Source organism: Camelus bactrianus, chromosome 12 (genome assembly GCF_048773025.1).
Source record: "Camelus bactrianus isolate YW-2024 breed Bactrian camel chromosome 12, ASM4877302v1, whole genome shotgun sequence".
NCBI lineage: Eukaryota > Metazoa > Chordata > Mammalia > Artiodactyla > Camelidae > Camelus > Camelus bactrianus.
In genome coordinates this window covers 40,328,823-40,350,692 of record NC_133550.1, presented here as the reverse complement: position 1 = coordinate 40,350,692, position 21,870 = coordinate 40,328,823, and the positions used below count along the sequence as shown (strand labels likewise).

The window sequence follows — 21,870 nt, the reverse complement described above, 5'->3', positions numbered from 1 at the left end:
TGTAACTTATATGTACCTGTACTATGGAACCTCTTTCTCTCAACCTTAATGTTGGTCTCCCTTGTGTTTTGAACCATCCCTAGGCAACCACTTATCTACGCTTTTCATCTGTAGATTTGCCTATTCTGGGCATTTCACATAAATGGAATCATACAATATCCAGTTCTGCGGTTCTTTGTATCTGGCTTCTTTCACTTAGACTATTTTCAAGAGTCATTCATGTTATAGGATATATCAATGCTTCATTCCTTTTAATTTTTTGCTGAATAATATTCCTTTGCATGAATACACTACATTTCATTTATCTGTCCATCAGTTGATGGACATTTGGGTTGTTTCCACTTTTTGGCTATTATGAATAATGCTGCTGTGAACATTTGTGTACACCTCTTCATGTGTTTCATTTCTCTTGAGTATATACTTAGAGGAGTAGGATTCCTGGGCTAGATGGCAGCTCTATGAGTTTTTAGAATTTTTAGGAACTTTTAGAATTTTTTCCAAAGCAGCTGCACCATTTTACATTTTCATCAGCAAAGTATTAGTGTTACAAACTCTATACATCTTCACCCACACGTTATTATCTGCCTTTTTGATAATAGCTGTCTTGTAGGGTTTGAAGTGATATCTTATTGCGGTTTTGATTTACATTACCTTGATGGTTAATGAAGTTGATAACATCTTTTCATGTGTTTATTGACCACTTATATACTTTCTTTGGAGAAATGCCTAATCAGTTTTTAGGCCTATTTGTAATTGGTTTATTTGTCTTTTTATTATCGAGTTGTAAAAGTTCTTCGTGTATCTCAGATACAATTCCTTTATCAGATATATGAGTTGCAAATATTTTCTCCCATTCTGTGAGTTGTCTTTCCACTTTCTTAGTAGCGTCCTTTGAATCACAAAGGTTAAAACTTGATGAAGTTCAATTTATCTATTTTTTCTTTTGTTGTTGTGCTTTATGGTGTCATATCTAAGAAATTATTGCTTAATTCAAGATCATGAAAATTTCCACCCATGTTTTCTTCTAAGGGTTTTACAGTTTTAGCTCTTACATTTAAGAGGTTTTTGATCCATTTTCAGTTAATTTTTGTAAATGGTGTGAGATAGAGCTCTTACTTCTTTCATACAGATATCTAGTTATCCCTCCATCCAATTCTTTGGGCATCCTTGTTGAAAATCAGTTGACTAGAAATGTGAGGATTTATTTCTGACTTCAACCCTTTTCTGTTGATCTGTATGTCTGTCCTTGTGCCAAAACCACATAGTCCTGCTTACTGTAGCTTTGTACTAAGTTTCATATTTGGGAAGTGTAAGTTTTCCAACTTCATTCTTCTGTTTCAAGATAGTTTTGGCTATTCTGGATCTCTTGAACATTCATATGAATTTTAGGACCAGCTTGTCAACTTCTGCAAAGAGGCCAGCTAGGATTTTGAAAGGGATTGCATTGAATCTGTGGACCAATTGAAAGACTATTGCCATTCAAACAATATTAAGTCTTTTGATCAACAAACATGGGGTGTCTTTCCCTTTATCTAGGTCTTCTTTAATTTCTTTCAGCATATTTTGTAATTTTCAGTGTATATACTTTGCACTTCCTTTGTTAAATTTATTGCTTCGTGTTTTATTCCTTTTGATGCCCTATAAATGGAATTATTTTCCTAATTTCATTTTCAGATTGCTCATTGCAAGTGTATAGAAATACAATTGATTTTTATGTATTGATCTTACATCTTAGAACCTTGCCACACTGAGTTTTTTATTTCTAGTAGTTTTTTTTTCCCAGTGGATTACTCAGGATTTTCTATATACAATGTCCTGTCACCTGCAGATAGAGACAGTTTTACTTCTTCCTTTCTCATCTGAATGCCTTTTATTTCTTTTCTTGCCTAACTACCTAATTCATTGAAATTCAGTGTTGAGTACCAGTGGTGGAGGTGAATAGCCTTATGTTGTTCCTAGTCTTAGAGAGAAAGTATTCAGTCTTTCACCATTAAGTATGATGTTACCTGTGGGTTTTTCATAGATGCCCTTTATCAGATTGAGAAAGTTTCTTTCTATTCCTAGTTTGTGGAATGTTTTTTTTTTTTAATTGATGGAGTGTTGGATTTTGTCAAATGCTTTCCTGTGTTTTTGCGTCTGTATTCATAAGGACTATTGGTCTGTAGTTTTATTTTGTTGTAATCTCCTTTTTTTTTCATCTCAAATTGCAATTTTATTTTTCAGATACACAAGAACCTAGAAATCAACTTACATATTAACTTCCAAGATACCTGCGTAAGGAAGAATTCTGTATTACCACATTTAGTCCTTACCTTCAGTACTTCAAACTCAATAAAATGCTGCTTTAGAATTCCTGAAAGCAATTGTATTTGTGTAATGCTTGCACAGGAAAACAAATTGCATGCCTTGGCATTTGAAGGATGAAAAACCAAAATAACATTGTCACAACCATTTCTGCCTTCACTCAGCATGCCTTTTCCTTTCATTAATAGAATATAACAATAACAAGGAGAGATATAGGAAAGCTTATTACAGACACAGTAGCTTTTATAGAAATTTGGAATTTAACAATGCTTTATTTTAAGTAAGTCAAAGCATCCATCTATATAATAGAAACATTTGCAGAGTTTTCTGGTTTTAGTTTCAGAGTCATCCTGGCCTCAGAATGAATTGGGAAGTTTTTCCTCTTTTTCTGGGAATGGTTTGTGAAGAATTGGTATTAATTTTTCTTTAAGTACCTGTAGAAATCACTAGTGAAGTCATCTGCACCTGAGGCGTTTATGTGGATAGTTTTTAAATTATTAATTGTTTTAAAACACAGGCTTTATTATTATTCAGGAATGGGGAGGCCATTAGATCAGGAGATGATTGCCGACGAACAGATAGTTTGTTACAGGTCTCAAGTTCCCACACACCTGGAGAAACAACAGGGTCAGTCAGGAGGCAAAAGGAACATGGGGAAAACATTGGCAAGAAGCTTTTTGTTTTATTCCTTGGAAGGCAGTGTAAGCAAGTTTAGGGTTAGCTATTTGGAATAATTTCAGCGGGTTCTGGGGCACAAGGGTTGTTCCTAGTAGTCTGCTACCTGGACCTGGGGTGATTAGGGCAGGGGAATAGTTGCCCAGAGTATAAGAGCCCAATAGAGGAGGTGGTGGTGGTGGTGTGACCTTTGGATTTGTTAATTTGCATATGAAACGAACATTAAAAGGTGAGTAGGTTTTTTTTATCTCTAGGCATTGGTTAACCCTGGAGGGGCAGTCTCTCTGGGGTCTGCAAGGCTCCTGATATCAAAGTATCAGAAACACAGAAAATAAAAAGGCATGATCAATACATGAATTCAACTTCCTCACTTGTTGTAAGACTATTTAGATTTTCTATGCATTTATCCTTTCTTGTAATTACCTACATAATTTACCTTTCCTGGTGCTCTTTGTTTTTTGCATGTGTAATCAAATTATTCTCTAGGGTCACTTGCTTTCAGCTTGAACAACTTTCTTTAGTGTTTCTTGTAAAATGAGCCTATATATTTTTTACGGAATCTTTGTTGTTGTTGTTGTTGTTGTTCACTTAATAATGTGCCATGTCATTTCCTATCAACTCTTCTTCAAAAACACATCTTACTACACCTACATGATGTTCCATGGCCAACATTTATTTATTCTCCTAAGGAGTTATTTTCAACTTTTCATGATTACAAATGATGCTATCATAAACATCTTTGCATATGTATCCTTTAGGAAACTTTTTTATTAAAGTATGTAATTAATTTGAGAATAAATTTATAACGAAAACCATTCAGACTCCCTTCAAAGGTGTTCTCCCTGCCCATCCACATCTCCTTCTCAAATGTAGTCATTCTTAAAGGCTTGATGTGTGTGTGTTCTCATGTACTTGCCTATGCATTGAGAGAGGGAAGGGGAGAGGGGAGGGAAATACGTTTTTTGTTTGTTTTTGTGCTGGTTTTAATTTTACATCGATGAGATCATCCTGTATGTCCTGTTTTCACCTTGTTTTCTTCACTTAACAACATGTCTAGGGGATCTTTCCACATCATATTTGAATTCATTCTTTTTTTAACTGCCACATAGAATTCCAGAGTGATTTAACGAACATTGGTGGGGTCCCTACTATGTGGCAGGCTCTGGGGATTCAGAGGCTATGTCTCATGAAGCTTTACCGTCACAGTATGGATGTGCTAAATTAAATATTCCCATTTTGATGAATGTGTAGGGTTTTTTTCTTTTTTTCCCCAAAGACAGATGGTTAGAAGAGGAATTACTGAGTCAAAATAAATGAAAATTTTAAAGTATCTTGACATGTAATGTGAAATTGCTTTCCAGGAAGTGAGACCAGTTTCTATTCCCAAGAGGAGTGTATGAGAGTTATAGCCTGCTAATCTGGTAGATGGAAATTTTCAGTTTAAATTTACATTTTTATATTACTACTGAGATTGAATATTTTTTCATGTTTATTAGCCAATTGTATTTTCTTTGTGGATTGTTTAAAAAAAGTTTTGCCCAACTTTTAATAAGGTCTATTTTCATGTTTTCTTATTTATTTGCATAAACATTTAATATGGATATTTTTCTGTTGTAGTTTTTGTTGCAAATATTCTTTCTTATTGTTTTTTGTATTTAGTTTTTAAATGACTCTTTGATGGACAGAAAACATTTGTTTTTTAAAGGTTTCATTTCAAAGTGTCCATTTTTCCCCTCTTTTTTCCATTGCGTTTATACTTAAAGTCCTTCCTAAAATCAAGATTTTAACATCAAACTTTTTAATCCACCTAAGAACATTTACTGCTTTAGCTTTATTATTTTTCCCCCAAATTGTTCTCACACAAATTACTGAATGGCTCTTCAGTCCTCATTTATCTGATGCCAGGGAACTTTGTCATTCGTCCATGCAAGACCCTTCTCTTTATTTACATTTTCTACTTTAATCACTGATCCTACTCCCATTTTTATGCGCCATAGACACCTACCTTAAAATATTTGATATGGGTCCTCAAATAATACACACATCCTTATAAAATATATATTGTGCATGTGCTTAAAATGTCCATTCAATGTGAAATCCAACAGGTCATTCTGTTTTTACTATATCAGTCTCACTAGAGTTGTGTCTATCTTGTTCATCTTTTGAAATAAGTCATCATTGGTTTATTCATCTTCTCTATTTTATTTCTGATCCTACCTTTATTATTTCTCTTATATTTCCCCGGGTTTATCTGATTTTTTTTCCAGTTCCACAAATTAAGAGCTTAGCTCATTTTCTTTCAATTACCTGTTTTCTGATAAATGTATTTACAGCTATAAACTCTTCTTGGTACTACTTTAATTGTATTTCACAATTTCTTTCACATAGCATTTCCAATGTTTTTTATTCTAAGCCTGTTTTAATGCTCCTTATAACTTCTGCTTTAACCCAAGCATAACTTTAGTAGAATATATTTCAGTTCTTAGATGCAAAGAATAATTTTTAATATCCTTTTGTTATTGATTTCTAGTTTTGTTAGAACATGACTGGTAAGGTGTTAACTGTACTTTGTTAAGGTTGCCTTTGTGATTGATTTTTGTGGGTGTTCTATGTGTGCTTGGAAAGAGTATGTATTATCTGCTTGTTCCATGTTTAAGTTTATTATTTGGTTTTTCAAATAATCCATACATTTGTGTGTGTGTGTAGTTTTTTGGGGTTTTTTGGTCTGCTCAACCTAACAGTTTCTGCCAAGGACATGTGAGACATCCAGCAACAATCTTACCTTCTGTTTCTCCCCATAGTTCTGCCAGCTGTTGTTTTATTTACTGGGGAGATGTTCGCAGTCATTATGTTTTATTGAACTTGGTTCCTTTTTCTAATGCAAATTGTTCTTCATTATTTCCTGTGCTTTTTGGTCTTGAATTCCATTTTGGCTTGAGGTGGGAAGCCCCATAAAAAAGATGGCAGGACCCCCAGGCAGGGCCACTACTCTCCTGCCAGCACCACCCGGTTCCCTGGCCCAGAGGCATTATCTTGCTTTCTGCTTCTGAAACGGCTTACTTACCCCTAAAATTCTATTGGTTCCCTGAGCTCACTCCTGGTTGATTATTTCCTTCACTCCTGATTGGTCCATTTGTAGTAATTCATTTGCATGGAGCTCACTCCTGATTGGTCCATTTCTACAAAGCTTGTTCCTAATTAGTCAACTTTTGTTATACCTTATTTGCACATAATGTTGCAAACTGTAAACTGGCAGCCTATAAAAGCCTATGTAAACCTACAGACGGTGTCCAGAGCTTGGAGTGTTAACTCCTTTGGGCCCGCTGGCGTAATAAACTTGAGTTCTCCAACTCTCCAAGTGCTGCTTGGTCTCTCGCCCGGATCCAGGTTGCTGTCACAACTGAGCTGTAACACGGAGCTGTAATACTGAGCTATAACACTGAATGACTCTTCCAGTCCTCACTTATCTGAAGCTGTAACGCATTTTTTCTGCAACATTTCGACAGCAAATATTTCTAAGTAATTTACTTTCCTTTATCTTGTAGCATCCTTCTATATGCACTTCTCTACTTTCAAGAGTTTCTTCAGAAAGGGTCTTCATATGATAAACCTTTTGAATCTTTTTTCTTTTTTTATGCACACTCACATAGAAATGATACTTCAGCTGGTTATAAATTTCAACATAAGGCATCTAGGTTTTGTTTTTCCTTTCATCTTGTTTGGCTGTCTCTAAGGACTTTCAAGCTGAAAAAAAATTTCCTTGTCAATTCTGTCATCCCTTCAAACATTTCCTCCCTTTTGTTAGTTTTTTTCTCCTTTTAAGATTCCTATTATAATGCATGTTGACATTTCTATGTCTACCCAACTTGTCTTTTAATTTTGATTATCCCTTCTGGGTATTGATACAGCAGAGTTCCTCAGACTTGATTTCTCAGCCCAGTAATTTTTTCTTCAGGTATATTTCTTGAGTTATTAATCTCACTTATTGGGTTATTTCCATAAATCATGTTTCAACTATCACTTGTAACCAGTTTTCCACTTGGTTCTTTATTATTTCTGATGTCATGTTGCCATACTGTCTCTCATTTGTTTGAAAATTTTTATGCTTACTTAGCAATCATTATTTATCTACTCCATTAATTGTTTCTTCTCTTTCTGTCACCTTTATTTTATAACGATGCTCTTCTCTTTGGGTTTATATTCCTCTGGGAGCATTGGCTTCAGGGCCTGGCAGCGTGCACTGGGGAACTTGGGCCTTGGATTACAGGGGGTCAGGTCTGGGGAGGCGGTGTGGCTCCACCCTTAGGTTGGAGAGTCCATCCCGCTCCCACACCCCATCCCATAGTACAGGCTTGAGCAGCCTTTGCTGTCCCCTGTCCATTACGCATAGAGCAGGTCACCGGTCCCTTAGGGAACCTCCACTACTACTGTCCTTCACTTGAGATTTTCCCAAGTTTTTCTCTGCTGGGGATGGACAGGAGGGCAGGAGGGAGTACCTGGTACTCAGCCAGTGCACCTGCACCTGTTGTTTTCTCCTCCTCACCCGGCTGGGTCCAGGGCCGCCTGCCAACATGTTACCCTGCCAACCCTGGCACTGCGGGGCTGGTGCCGCCGTTTTTCTGTTTCTCTAGGGGCATCAGGCACACAATGCACCCAGGGTGTTGTGAGAGAGAAAGAACACAGCTCCCTAGCCTCCTGGATTGACACCTCTTCCCACTCGGCCTCGTCCCCCAGGACATTCGCCCGAGGTCACAGAGCTGCACATGCCCCTCGGGTCTAGGCTCATGACTGCTGTGAACTCATCTTCTGCTGCTCCAGCCCCAGCCCTTCAGCCCCTTCTTGTTCCTGGAGGCATTTCAGAAACACTCCCTGCTAGGGGCCTTGTGCTTTGGGCTTTTGCTCTTCTGCCTGGAGGACTCATCCATTACAGGGCCCCCTTCCTTGCCTCCTTCAGGTCTCTGCTCAGTGAGGCCTTCTCGGAGCACAGCCCACCAACTCAGGCCTGGGAGTTCATCACTTGCCAAGCCCAACACCCTCCAGATACTACGAAGATTCATGTTGTTAATTTGTCCCTCTGTCAATTCCGTTGAGATTTTGATTAGGATTGGGGGGAGGGTTTCAGGTATTTGACTGGAGTTGCATTAAACATGAATTTGGGCAGAATTAGGCATTTTACAATAGTTAAGACTCTCTTATTGAAGGAATGTGCTACATGTGTTAGTTTACCAGGCTCCAGTAACAAAGTACCACAAATGGGGTGGCTTCAAATAAGAGAAATTTATTCTCTCACAGGTCTGGAGAATGGAAGTTCAAAATCAAGGTATTGGTAGGGCCACACTGTCTCCGAAGCCTCTAGCGGAGAGCCCTTCCTTGACCCTTTCTCGCTTCTGGTGATTGCCCGTAGTCCTAAATGTTCCTTGGCTTGGAGCTGCATTATTACAATCTCTACCTCCATCAGCATGTGGCCACCTTCCCTCTGTGTGTGTCTGTATCCAAATTTCCTTCTTCCTATAAGGACACCAATCATTTAATTAGGAACCATCTAATAATCCAGTATGATTTCATCTTGGCAAAGACTGTATTTTTAAATATGGCTATATTCACAGGTTTGGGGGGGCAATGTGGGGGGTCACTATCAACCCAGTACAGTAAGTCTCTCTCTTTTCATGTCTTTGTGGCTACTAAGAAGGGGATATACACAGTTTTTTAAACTGTCATATTTTTAAACTGGTAATTACTGCAAAAGGAATTCGTTTTGGATAGTAGACATGGAAGACCCCACCAGATTCCTACCAAGCTCCTGTTTGCTGACACGAGATTCCCATCAGTAGAATCAGAAATAGATTGTTAATAGGACAGGACCATTATTTCTACCCTGCAGAGGACTTGTTCTTTTGTCCTTTTCTGTTAGCAAATAACTACATATTTTTTGGTCAGATAAATTCTCTTTTAGCTTGGCACACAGAAGTGACTTTCTGGGCTGACCAGAAAGGACAAGTAAATTAATTTTAGTGTGAGCTAGTTAGAGAGTTCAGCAGTAGGTCGGGCAGACCCAGGCATATGGAACTGACACCTCAAGGGATGAAGGGAGCAACAGTGGGAGGAAGGATTCTGAGAGAAGGGGTTGTTTGTATCTCAGTTTCTGTAGCCGTTCATTTAGCCTCCAGGCAGAGAGAGTGATTGGATGTTGATAGTAGTGGCAAAACACATGCTTGACTCTGACACTTACCAACTGACTTTTGCGTAAGCATCTTATTGTTACTGAGCCTCAGTGTTCTCATCTGGAAAATGGGGCCATAACACCTCAGAATGTTGTTGCTAGATGTTTATGAGATATTGAAACAACCTAAATGTCCACCACCAGATGACTGGATAAAGAAGTTGTGGTATATATATACCATTTGCAGCAACACGGATGGGCCTGGAGATTATCATGCTAAGTGGAGTAAGCCAGAAAGAGAAAGAAAAATAGCATATGATATTTATATGTGGTTACCTGGGGAAAGGGGGTGGGAAGGGATAAAGTGAGAGTTCGAAGTTTGCAGACTATATATATATATATCCAACTACTGTATATAAAATAGATAAACAAATTTCTTCTGGGAACTATATTCAGTATCTTGTAGTAACCTACAATGAAAAAGGATTTAAAAAGGAATATATATATGTATGTGTATGACTGAAGTATTATGTGGTACACCAGAAATTGACACAACGTTGTAAACTGACTATACTTCAATAAAAAAACAAAACAAAACAAAAATCCATATATTAAAAGAAAAAGAAGTTTATGAGATAATACAGAGGGTGTTCCAAAAACAGTGTCTGGTCTATGATAGGTATTTATAAAATGTAAGTTCCTTCCTCCAAACATTCTTCAATCATTTCCCTTTCCATTGGAACATTAAAAACATGGGGTGAGAGAATGAATGCTTTAGTTTTCAGAAAATGTGAATAGCTTGCTGTTTCATTTACAATTCTTTTTCTCCTTATATTGCAACTATGTTTAAGTTGCTGCAAGCAGGAACCCAAATGGCAATTAAATTGGTGAACGGAGTATTTGAAATTCAAGGAAAACATGCCTTACTGTTTCACCCCTGTTCTTCTGCACTTTAGCTCAAGCCTTTTACTTTCCCAAACTGTCTGATTTTGTCATATGCTGGAGACCTAGAGTATAAGCAGGTGGTGGGGAGAGGTAGTCTCCTTTGTGCAGAAACATTTATAGCTTCTACTCCAAGAGCTACATGGCAAATTTGCACTGTTTGTTCCTCTTGTTCTTTCATTTTTCTTTCATGCTTTTGCAAAACAGCTGCTTTGTTAACCCTTCTAACTACCCTTGTGAAAACTGGGAGTCATTCTGTTGTCAAAATCTTTGCAACTGGCTCTGGCTAGTATTTTGCAATCCATTCTGAAAATTTTAATAGCCCCTAGTTTTTCATGTCAGTTGTGTTTCCCATCTTAAGAGCTGAATGTGAGTAACGGTCAAGGCTTGGTTGGGCCATCTCTTCCCTTTGTCACATGTCTTTTAGAGGCACTGGGGATTCAGATTCCTAAGGCTGATAGAAATTGGCTAGTTAATACTTTTCTGTTTGGTATTATGATTTTCCTCAAAGACACTATTATTTATTTCACTTCTAAGCATTGATTTGTCCTTGAAATCTGTGTGATTCATCGTTCTGATATGGGTGGGTGTTTTCTAAGTTTTCTCCTTCTTTTTTTAAATTTCTTTGTGAGTGATTCTTAAAGAGCTTTGGACTTTTGAATGGTTACCAGACTTCTCAATTTCACGGACGAATGAGGAAGAAAACAACAAAAAAAATGAGGACTGAAATCATGTTGCCAACATTTTATTTTGCCAGGAGTATATATTTGAAAAAAAAAAAAAGAATACCATTTTCTATCATTATCATTTCATAGAAGGCCATTTTAACATCAAAGCAAGCAAGGAAGTCATCTTGCAATAAATGACAGTCTTTTAAGTGGAATGCATTAAAAAAAAAAACCTCACTACATTGACTTTTTTCTCATTTTGCCTGGAACCAGAGAAAATCTCTACAAAGACATGTGAGAACCACTGTATTAGGAGATCGATCCACAACCTCTTACCAGTTAGCTTTGAGCGTTTTCTGTTACCTTCATTTTGTCAAGGTTGTTCCTACCTGGCATTTTCCTCTCACTCCAGCAACATTCAAAGACCTTTCCTCTGGCAAAGGCTTCACTGCCACCCTGGAGAGCCTTGATCGTCAATTCGGTGAAGCTGGATGTCAAGAGAGCTGGTGGTAGAGAAAGCCCAGCAGAGGCAGCAGCTGTTAGCTGTGAGGAAATCGAGCAGCTGTTTGCTGTCGTTCCGGAGCTATCTTATCATTTATTGTGCACAAAGGTGGCTTAACAACTCCCCATCCTTGTTCTTCCCGCCCAGCCTGGGGGAACCCAATGCCTTTCATCTTGGTACCCTGACTCAAGATCTTTGCCATTTGTCTTCCTTTCCTTCAGGGTTTTCTATAAGTTTTTTTGTGTCCTAGTCTGGAGAGTTTCAATGTCAAATACAAAATGCAGGCCTCCATAGAGCAAGGATTCCTACCCTTTTGGCTTTGATCAGGTTTTCTTTCTGAATTCCAAGTTCAGCCTCTGCAAAATTGGGAAGTAGAGGCAGTGTCTGATGTGGCTGGACTTTCCTCTCCCTCCACACACTCCATTACATTTCCATTCACCTTTCCTCCTGAGAGCTGGTGGTTTTTTGCTCTCATCTGCTCTTCCTCCAGAGCACAAGTCATCTGATAAAACCTCTTACAGTAAGGGGTTGGGAAGTGTAATTTCCTCAGCCGGGAGGTTCTTATGCACTATGAAGTCTGAAGGAGTTAATTCCAGCCCTGGCTGTAATTGTTGCTATGGGTCTTGGGCAAATGATGTAGTTTCTCTGAAATTTTGTTTCTTGAGAGCTTGTTTGGAGGTTCTGACAGGGGAATCGCAGCTGTTCATGTACCCTTGACCAAAGAACGGTCCTCCTCTATTGGGGAAGGTCATCCTCTTTGACCGAGCACACAGCCTCAGGAGGGACACACATGGAGCAGTGAGGGAGGATGGCACACCTGCCTAGCCAGTCAGATCAGCCCAATCAACCCTGGCGATCAATGGGGTGACAGATTTTGCAGCCAGATTACCCTTACATCCTGAAATTCTGTTTCTTCATCAACAAAATGAAAATAATAGTAACATCGATTTTACAGGCTTGATGTAAAAATTAAGTGTCATTGTGAGTAGTCAAAATACTTTATAATCTGAAAAATATTCTGATTATTTGTTAGTCTTTTCCTTGGGTTGCAAATAGTAGAAATGTACTTGAGCTAGCTTGAGTAAGGATATTGAGTTTGACCAACCAAGTCTCATATGAGGCAAGATTGAGGGGCTTTTGGAAACCAAGAGATTCTTTTTCTCCACATATAGCAAATCCTTCTAGTGTTCACAGGTATCTGTTTCTGTTCACCTTCTTAGACACGTGGTGAAGTTATATTTCCTAGCCCTCCTTGCATCCAGGTGGAAATTATGTGACTGAGTCCTGCCAATGGACTGTGCAAAGTCCATTGCCTTTTCTTGGCCTGGCTACAAAATGTCCCATGTGATTTTTTTATGTTCCCTCTCTTCAGTACTGGGATGGGATAGGATGATTCCCTGGGGATCTTGAAACCACCAGCCTGTGGAGACAGGAGATGAGATGAAAGGATCCTGGGTCCCTGAGTCACAGGAAAGCTGTCCAGCCAGAAATATTAGTGATGGACTTTGTGTGAGCAAGAAACCAACTTGTATTGCGTTAAGCCACTGAGATTTGGGATTGTTTCTGAGAGAAGCTAGCCTACCCTAACTCACCATATCTTGAGTCTGCTTCCCCCACCCCTGCATCATTTATCTCCCGTGCTGCACACCAGGCTGCTCTGCCTTATTCTTCCTGGTAGAAAATGGTCACCAACAAAATCAACCAGGGTGACCTCTCTTCCATTCAAGAAAACAGCTTGACGGCAACTAAAAACACTTATTTCATCTTTCAAATTCCTTTGAGAGAATTGAGTGAAGTCCAGCTGCTATTGGGTGCTGATCCCTGAACCCATCCATATGTGATATCTGTGGAGGGAAAGGCGCCATTTCCAGAAAAGTGATACTTGTCAGCCAACTCCAAACATATTTACCACTGTGCTCAATAGTTGCTGTTAACATTTTTAAAAAGGAATACAGGAAGAGTAGAGACATAACTTTGCTTCTTATATACCCCTGAAAGAATGAGTCTCTAAGGATGGCTTTGGCTTTTCAGTCTTGGGGCTGGGTAGCCTTTCCCAAATGCCCTCAAACTATATTGGTTTAATGCAACAACATTGCCCATCTGGTGAGGTTTATGGGAACTGAATAAGTGTTTGTGAGTAGGGGGAACTACTGCAAACTTCTTTTGACAATGGGAAGCTTGGAAGTTTTTCTTACAAACCCAGGACCTAGAATGAGAAAAGTGCTCAGTTTTTCAATTTCATGGTTAAAAATAAAAAGGGATTTTTCTTTTTAAATTTAGGGACAGAAGTTAAGAACTGCCTTCTATGGAGCCTTAAATAAATGAATCAGGCGTCCTTTTTATATGGTTAATGATGTCCATCACCACAGTAATGTACAGCATCGTCTCCAAGATAATGAATAATTATGCACCCTTTGGTCTATCAATAACCAACTACCTGGTTACATTAACATAACTAACCTTCATGTGAAAACAGTTATGTCAATTTGTAATGCTCTTTATAATTTTATAGTGATTTCTAATACTATTAAATTGATTTTTATAATAATTTATCTAAATCTAATAGTTTCTGCTTTTTTTTAACCATAGGGAATGAATGCATCAAATCATTCTTTCTTGGCTTTACTGAGATTTTTCAGTAACTGAATATTGAAATGATTTTTACATGAAGGAGATGTGGACCATTCAAAGGCTGTGTAATTGATTATGAAATTCTGTAATTGCAAAATTTTCCTCCATCATCTAGACATGAGAGCAATCAATGATAAGCTGATGAGAATTATGAAGCAAATCACGAAGCGTCAGGTGTTAAAATAGTTGTTAAAACTCACTGGTATGCATGTCTGTGGAGAGATTATAGCAGTGTGCTTGTGAGAAAAAAGCCATGATTCTGCCACCACTGTCCTCTCCCTGCCTCACCTGGATGTGAGTCTCTGAGTATGGGTAGTAGTCCCCAGAGCCACAGCCTTGGCCGCTCACTTTGTAACAATGTTGACAGGTGGAGGATTGAGTTTGGAGGAGGTTATGGACTGAATGTTTGTGTGTCCCTCCTCCACGCCCCTACCCCAAATTCGTATGTTGAAGCCCTAACCTCCAGTGGTATGGTGTTTGGAGAAGGGGCCTTTGGGTTTGGCTGGGTCGTGAAAGTGGGTCCTCATGACGGGATTAGTGCCCTTATAATAAGAGGAAGAGACACCAGAACTCTGTCTCTGTCACGTGAAGACACAAAGAAAAGGTGGCCAGTAGGATCGCTCTCACCAGGAATCAAATTGGCCAGCACCTTGATCTTGGACTTCCCAGGCTCCCGAACTGTGAGGAATAAATGTGTTTAAGGCCCCCAAGTCTCTGGTATTTTGTTATGGCAGCCTGGGCTAAGACAAACTGAGATCTAGGTGTCTGAGGATTTGATAAATTGGATTTCTCAGGTGTCTTGTCCCATGATTATATATTTCTTTGTAATAACTTCTTCCCTCACTTTCATTAGCAGCTTTTTCACACTTCATTAGCAATGATAGAATATGCAATTTGGCTTCATCACGTTATGGTGTAAGTACTGATTAAACATATACTAATGTAGCTACTCTGGCCTTCAGCTTTAAGTAGGATATGAAGGTGAGTATGCATCAGTCCCTGCAACTGGGAATCTAACAGTTTACACCTGAGCTGTAAACAAATCACTGACAATAGGAGACTGAACTAGGTGCTGTGGGGACCCAGGGACTGAGACTTCCGGAGGATTCCAGAAAGGCTTTCAAGAAGGATGACATTTGAGTTTTACTGAATAATAAAAATGCATGTGAAAATTAATATTAACACCCTAATTAGGAAACATATTAAAGATATATGAAACAGAAAATACTATAACAAACTTATGTGTATTCATTACTCAAATGTAATACAAGTAATCTTTGTTTTAGATATCTCCCTCTCACTCTTCTTTTTTTGTTTTGTTTTATTTTTTAGAAATAAAATGCAATACAGTTTAATTTTCATTCTTCATCCCTTTATTTTTTCCTTGTCCGAGAGTAGTATCTATGAAACTGATGAGTGTCGCCATCTGTATTTTGGTACGCTTACTGCAGAGGTGAGTATGTAGATGCAGAATTGTTATCTATATAGCGTTCTTCTGAAGTTTGCCAGCTTTATGTAAGCATGTGTTTTTGAGAGTTATTCACACGTAGATGGGTTATTCCCCCACTCTTTCTGGAGGTGCTATGAATCAATAATGTAATACACTTTCTTATAAATATCTCATGTACATTTGAAAGAATATTCTCTAGTTTAGATGCCTGAAAATTGAGCTTTTGAACACCATTTTAAAGAAACACCCAGACTACATTTTAATAGCTTCAGGAAAGTGTTGTTCTGACCTGGGAAATTGTCTCATCACTGCAGGATGAACCTTGCCAGTAACAAAATAACACAATCATTATTTATTGGAGCTTCTTATATGCCAGGCACTGTTACACTGTGGTATACATGAATTACTTCTTTCATTATAGATAGTTTCACTTGCTCTTTTTTTAAGTTTCAACTTTGTGTAACAAAAAGCTTTAACTTTAGTGAAGTCCAACTTACCAGATTTTTTTCATGGATCATGCTTTTTAAAAATGATCATTGTAGTAAAAATCATGTAGCATAAAATTTACTATCTTATGCATTTTTAGGTATACAGTACAGTAGTGTTAACTCTATGCACGTTGTTGTGCAACAGATGTCTAGAACTTTTTCATCTTGCAAAACTGAAACTCTGTACCCATTGAACAACAGCTCCCCATGCTCCGCTCCCCAGCAGCCCTTGGTAGTTTCTACGAGTTTGACTATTTTAGATATATTAGTTAAGTGGACTTATACGGTATTCTGTTCTGGGAATGGCTTATGTCACTTAGCATATTGTCCTCAAAGTTCATCTACATTGTAGTGTATGACAGGATTTCCTTCTTTTTTACGGCTGAATAATATGACATTGTATGTAAATATCACATTTTGTTTATCCATTCATCTGCCAATTGACATTTGGGTTGCTTCCACTTCTGGGCTATTGTGAATAGTGCTGCAATGAACATGGGTGTGCACGTATCTCTTTGAGATCCTGTTTTCGATTCTTTTGGATGTACACCCAGAAGTGGGATTGCTGGATCATATGGCAGTTCTATTTTTAATTTTTTGAGAAACTTGCATACTGTTTTCCGTAACACCTGAATCATTTTACATTCCCACCAACGGTACACAATGGTTCTAATTTCTCCACATCCCTGTCAGCACTTGCTGTTTTTTTTTTTTAATTTTTTCTTGAAGTATAGTTGATTTACAATATTGTGTTAGTTTCTGGTGTACAGCAAAGTAGCACTTGTTATTTTCTGTGTTTTGGATAGTTGCCATCTATTGTGAGGTGGTATCTCATTGTGGTTTTGATCTGCATTTTCTTCATTATTAGTGACCTTGAGCATCTTGTCATATGCTTGTTGGACATCTGTGCATCTTCTTTGAAGAAATGTCTGTTCAAGTCCTTCGCTCATTTAAAAAACTGGGCTATTTGTTTATTTAGTTGTTGAGTTTCAGGGGTTCTTTATCTATTCTGGATATTAACTCCCTATCAGATAAATGGCTTGCAAGTATTTTCTCCCATTCCATAGGTTGCCTTTTCATTCTTTTGATTGTTTCTCTTACTGCGTAGAAGTTTTTAAGTCTGTGATAGTCTCGTTTGTGTATTGTTTTTGTTGCTTCTGCTTTTCGTGTCATCTTGATCTTGATCAAGATCTTGGCAGATCTTGAGATGATTACAACAGTGACTAGAGTTTAAGTCAAGCCTTCCTAAAGTTAATCCCCACACATAACAATGTTGGGGAAATGGTTTCTCTGCTCCAATTTGGGAGGGCAGTTTTATTCTTTCTGTCCTGGGGTTTCTCCTTTTTCTTCCATCCTTACCTTCAGGACCTGCTACCAGCTGTTAATCAAGACTCTGATGGCTTCAGATTCCATTAGATTGGGTTTTGAGAGCAGAAATATAGTTTAGGGGATTTAGGGAATGGGAAGGGTGGTCTCCTGGCAATTTAAACCCTGGAAATGTGTTTTTGTCCTGGCTTGATGCCCTTTTGCTGTTTTACTTTTGCTCTGTGCATGCATAGCTTTCTGCCCCTCTACCTTGTCTTGGTGTCTGCAGCCTCCGAGTGGCTTTGCTCTCCCTTCCTGCCCTCTTGAGGAATGGAACACAAGCTTATGGCATCTCTCTTATCCTTCTTTGACAGTAGGTAGTCAGCTCTTTTGAAAGTTCTGAGAAATGTATTAAAATACCCTGCCCTCCCTGTCTGCTCTTTAGGATAGATAAAGAAAGACAACTGAAGATGGGCTCCTTGGGCTGGGTGAGTTTTCAGTTGATGAGAAGGCTGAGAGAAGGTACATTCTCATAGGTGATTTCCCAGAAACTAGATAAGACGGGCATTATCTTCACTTTTCAGACAAGTTAAGAAACCTGCCTGAAGCATGACTAGCCACCTATAGAGCTGGACTTGAACTTAATCTGACTACGTTGCCCCTGCTCTAAACTACTTCATACATCACCTCCCTGTGAGAAGAGGGGCCTTGGGATGTTTAGTATGGCTAACAGTTATTGAAAGCTTCCTACATATCAGGCACAGCACCCTAAATCCTCCAATCAACCCTGTTCAATTATTAGCCCATTTTACAGATGAGGAAACTGAGGCACCAAAGAATGAATTCACTTGCCCCAAGTCACATGATTTTTAAGTGGTGAGGAAGGATTTCAATCTAGGCAATCTTCAGAGCCTGGTCTCTCACTCTCTCTTTTTTTAGATTTTTATTTATTTATTTTTAATTTTTTGTGGGGGAGGTAATTAATTTTATTTTTATTTTATTTTTTAACTGAGATACTGGGGATTGAACCCAAGACCTTGTGCGTGCTAAGCCTGCATTCTACCCCTGAGCTGTACTCTCCCACCCCTCAGCCTGGTCTCTTAACCATTGTCTTCCCCTGGGTGAAGGGAGGTGCCTCACGCACGTCCCTGAAATGTTGCTGCAGCCCTATTTGTCTGGGAGTGAGGTCCACCTGGGTTAAGAGGCACCTCTGCAGAGTTATCAGTCAAGCCTGGGCTCCTGGGAACACAGAGGACAGGCTGTGATGAGATTTGGGCTCCAGACTGTCCAGGCAACCACCCAGTTGCTTGATGACAGTTTCTCTTAGGTGTATCAGAAGTTAAAGCCAGGAAGTAGCACCGGCTACATGATTTGCAGGGTCCAGGGCAAAATGAACATTCAGGTCCCTTTGTTCAAAAAGCCAGAAAAAGGGGCCAGTAAATTTTTAAAATAAAAAGCCCTTTCCTTTCTTTCATGATCTCTCCCAAATATTTTTTATTTGCTATTTAATGTCATTCTAAGTAAGTAAAAATGAAAAAGATTAAATTATTAGCATAAATCTTACCGTTCATCTTTATATCATGCAATGCCAGTTTTAAATGCATATATAAGAGCATTTCATTCATATGTGGAATCACAGAAATCACACAACTTATATTTTATATCTCCTATGTGCATATGAACTTTGTTCTTATAAGCATGGAAATTCTGCACAAAACTAAACTAACTCAATTGTTTTATTTCACTTCTTAAGATGCACACATTCTATCAACACTCTATGGAAGCTGGCAACTTGCATAACATGCTATCGTATATTTCCTTGGAGTCTCACTAAATTTCCACACATCGTGGGTCTGAAATTCTGTGTGAATGGGATATCAAGGAACTGTGAGCACGCACACTGCTCATGGGCACACTCCATCGCCTCGTTGGATTTCATTTATAAAACACAAGTTCAAAGATGAAATTATTACGGATTTCTAGATGGGGAACTGCAGAGCATGAAACCAAGCCTGGGGCCCTTCCGAGCACAGCACGAGGCAGTCTGTGACTGCACACGTCTCGTGCTTTATGAAGCCAACCCTGCTAGAAGGGACTTTAAGGCATCACTGAAGTTCACCCATTTGTTTCAGTGGGCATACCCAGGCCAGAGTGACGAGACTTCCGGCACTTCCTACATCAACCAGAATGAGGTCAGTCTTGAGCCTCTAATGGAAATAAATGCATGACGTTCTTAATTATCCAACTCTAAAATTCAGAGCTGGAAAGGAGACTAAACAGTTTTTAGCTTTCTCTCTTTCTCTTTTTAGTGAAGCCTATGTTTCAAAATATAGCAAAACACAAAAGAATACGAAAATGAACATCAATTCAGTTAAGAACCAATCATTGTTAACATTTTGTCTTTTCTCTTCAAAAAAAATTTTTTTTTTTAATTAAAGAACTGAAACATTCTGGTAAGAATGAAGCTTTATCCTCCACCTCCAATCAAATTCCACACTCTCTTTAGAGGCAGCCATTAGTGTGAATTTGGTATATATCCTTTCAGGCCATTTAAAAAATAATCTTACTTATATGTAGTAACCATAAACCAGACAGATGTTTCTGTATGTAAGTTTGTTTTTTTCTCCCTTAAGATTTATACAATGATACCTTATAATACATATTATTCTGCAACTTGCTTTTATTCTCATGCAATGTTGTATTTTTGAGATCTATCTTAATATATGGTACTAGTTTACTCCTATTAAATGCTATGGTGCATTTTATGAATATGCCACATTTTATTTATTCACTATCCTGATGGACATACAGTTGTTTCCAGTTGTTCCCTACTGTAAACAACTCTGCAATGAACATTTTTGTGTGGGAGCTCTGTACACATGTGAGAGAGTTTCCCTAGGATGGAACGTGCCATGTGCTCTCCAAAGGGACTGTACTAATGTACTTTCTCATTAGCTGCGTAGGAGACTTCCCATTTCACTGTATCTGGGACAGTGCTGGGTAGTGTCAGATTTTTGTCCTTCTTTTCCCTCACACTTTACAGACTCTGAAAACCTGGAGACTTAGGCAGAAGCAGTTCTAGAACCTAGGATTCCTCCTTCCCAATCCAGGGCTCAGGGCTCAGTTGAACTATTAACCATTTATGCTCTTTTACCTCTACAACATTTTCAGAGACACTTTAAAGTAATTGACAAAGTTGTGGGCCTGGAGTTTGGCTTTTGCCCCACAATCCCCCTTACCCCAAGTCTGGTCATAGAGGATGCAGCCGGTCTTATCCTCTATTTCAAAAGTCTCCTGGAACTTTTTCTTATCTTGCTTATGTTTTTCTGAGTGTGGACAGGGAATGGGGGCAGAGTGTCAGGGTGAAATTACATACTATTATTTGGAGTCTGGTGCCATTTAAGACAAGGCTGGAGATAAAATTCAAGGAATCATTGGATTAAAAGAGGTTCATCCCATATAGGTCCAGGGTGTTATTAACACAATCAAAGAGAAAGTTTGTTTAGCTGGAGATGCTCAGCAATTCAAATCTGAAGGCTGATGTGACTCTCTGCTAGTATGAAAACACAGAGTATGCGTTTACAGATCAGCATACTTATGTCTAATCGTGGATCACTCTGCAGAACACATTGCTTGAAGATAATCTATGTAAGAAGAAACCCTCTTTCTTTACCCTGTCCCAGAGGATTTACTGTTGGCCGCAAAGACAGAAAGGATAGGTATTCACAAAGGTTTATAGGTGTGAATTAAAGCTGAGGTCTTTTCCCAGAGGAACACCAGCCTGGAATTAGGTTCTGCATGTATGAATAATGCAGAGAGATGCCAAGGGAAAGGGCAGCATGATGGGTGGGTCTCTAGGTAGCCGCACTCTGCGAAACAATCCTTTACTGAACTCAGACCCGGGTTTGTTTACTCGCAAGCTAATTAACGTTTAAGCCTTAGTGTTCTCATCTGAAAATGAGGATAATAATAATTCTGACTTCACAGGACTGTTGTGACAATTAAAAGAGATAATGCCTTTGAAGTGTCTTGCATATAGGAAGCACTTGATAAATGCCAGCTCTCCTTGTTACTAGTTTCTGCCCTCTGAATTCTTAAAAAGGCTTTTAGTGGAGTGCCTCTTCATTTAGTAGCTGATAGCATACTGCCTTATATAGTTTGCCACTATTTCTTCTAAATTAATCCTATCTCTTTTATGTGTCATAGATCTTATGAAGGAGACACTTTCAATAATACTTAAACATCCTCCTTTACAATGTACAAAATGTGTCCACAGATATTCTTTTGAATCTCCCACTGGCCCAGCCCACAAATGAACATGGACGAGACTTTCTACAATATGTATTGACGGATTGATGGTTCTTTGTCAGAAAGATGAATCCCTCCAGAAGTTACCACAATGATTGTGAATCAAAGAGCTTCACTTTGAAGAAACAGCACAGTGCATTTTAAAACATCCTAAAAGAATGCATCTCATCTTGAGAATTTTTTGGCCTGTTAGATTAAATACAGAATGATTATTAATCCATTTTTATGGGAACACTCTGGTGAAGTTAAAAAGTACCTGTGGCACACTGTCCCTTTTTGAAGTGGAAAACACAATGCTGTAAAGGTTCGTGGAGATCATTGCTAAGCAACAGAACCAGGTAGGACTGCGTAGGAGTAAAAATTCTTTGTTCAGTATGTTGAAGAATTATTAAATGGAAAATGCTTAATAGAATCTTACCTGCAACAATAACACTCAT

The 21,870-nt window shown here is 38.5% G+C and overlaps 1 pseudogene; it reads right to left on the bottom strand.

The window, feature by feature from the left end:
- The window catches only part of LOC141579323 (small ribosomal subunit protein uS14-like), a 50,855-nt pseudogene extending 28,985 nt beyond the window's left edge, over window positions 1-21,870 (bottom strand).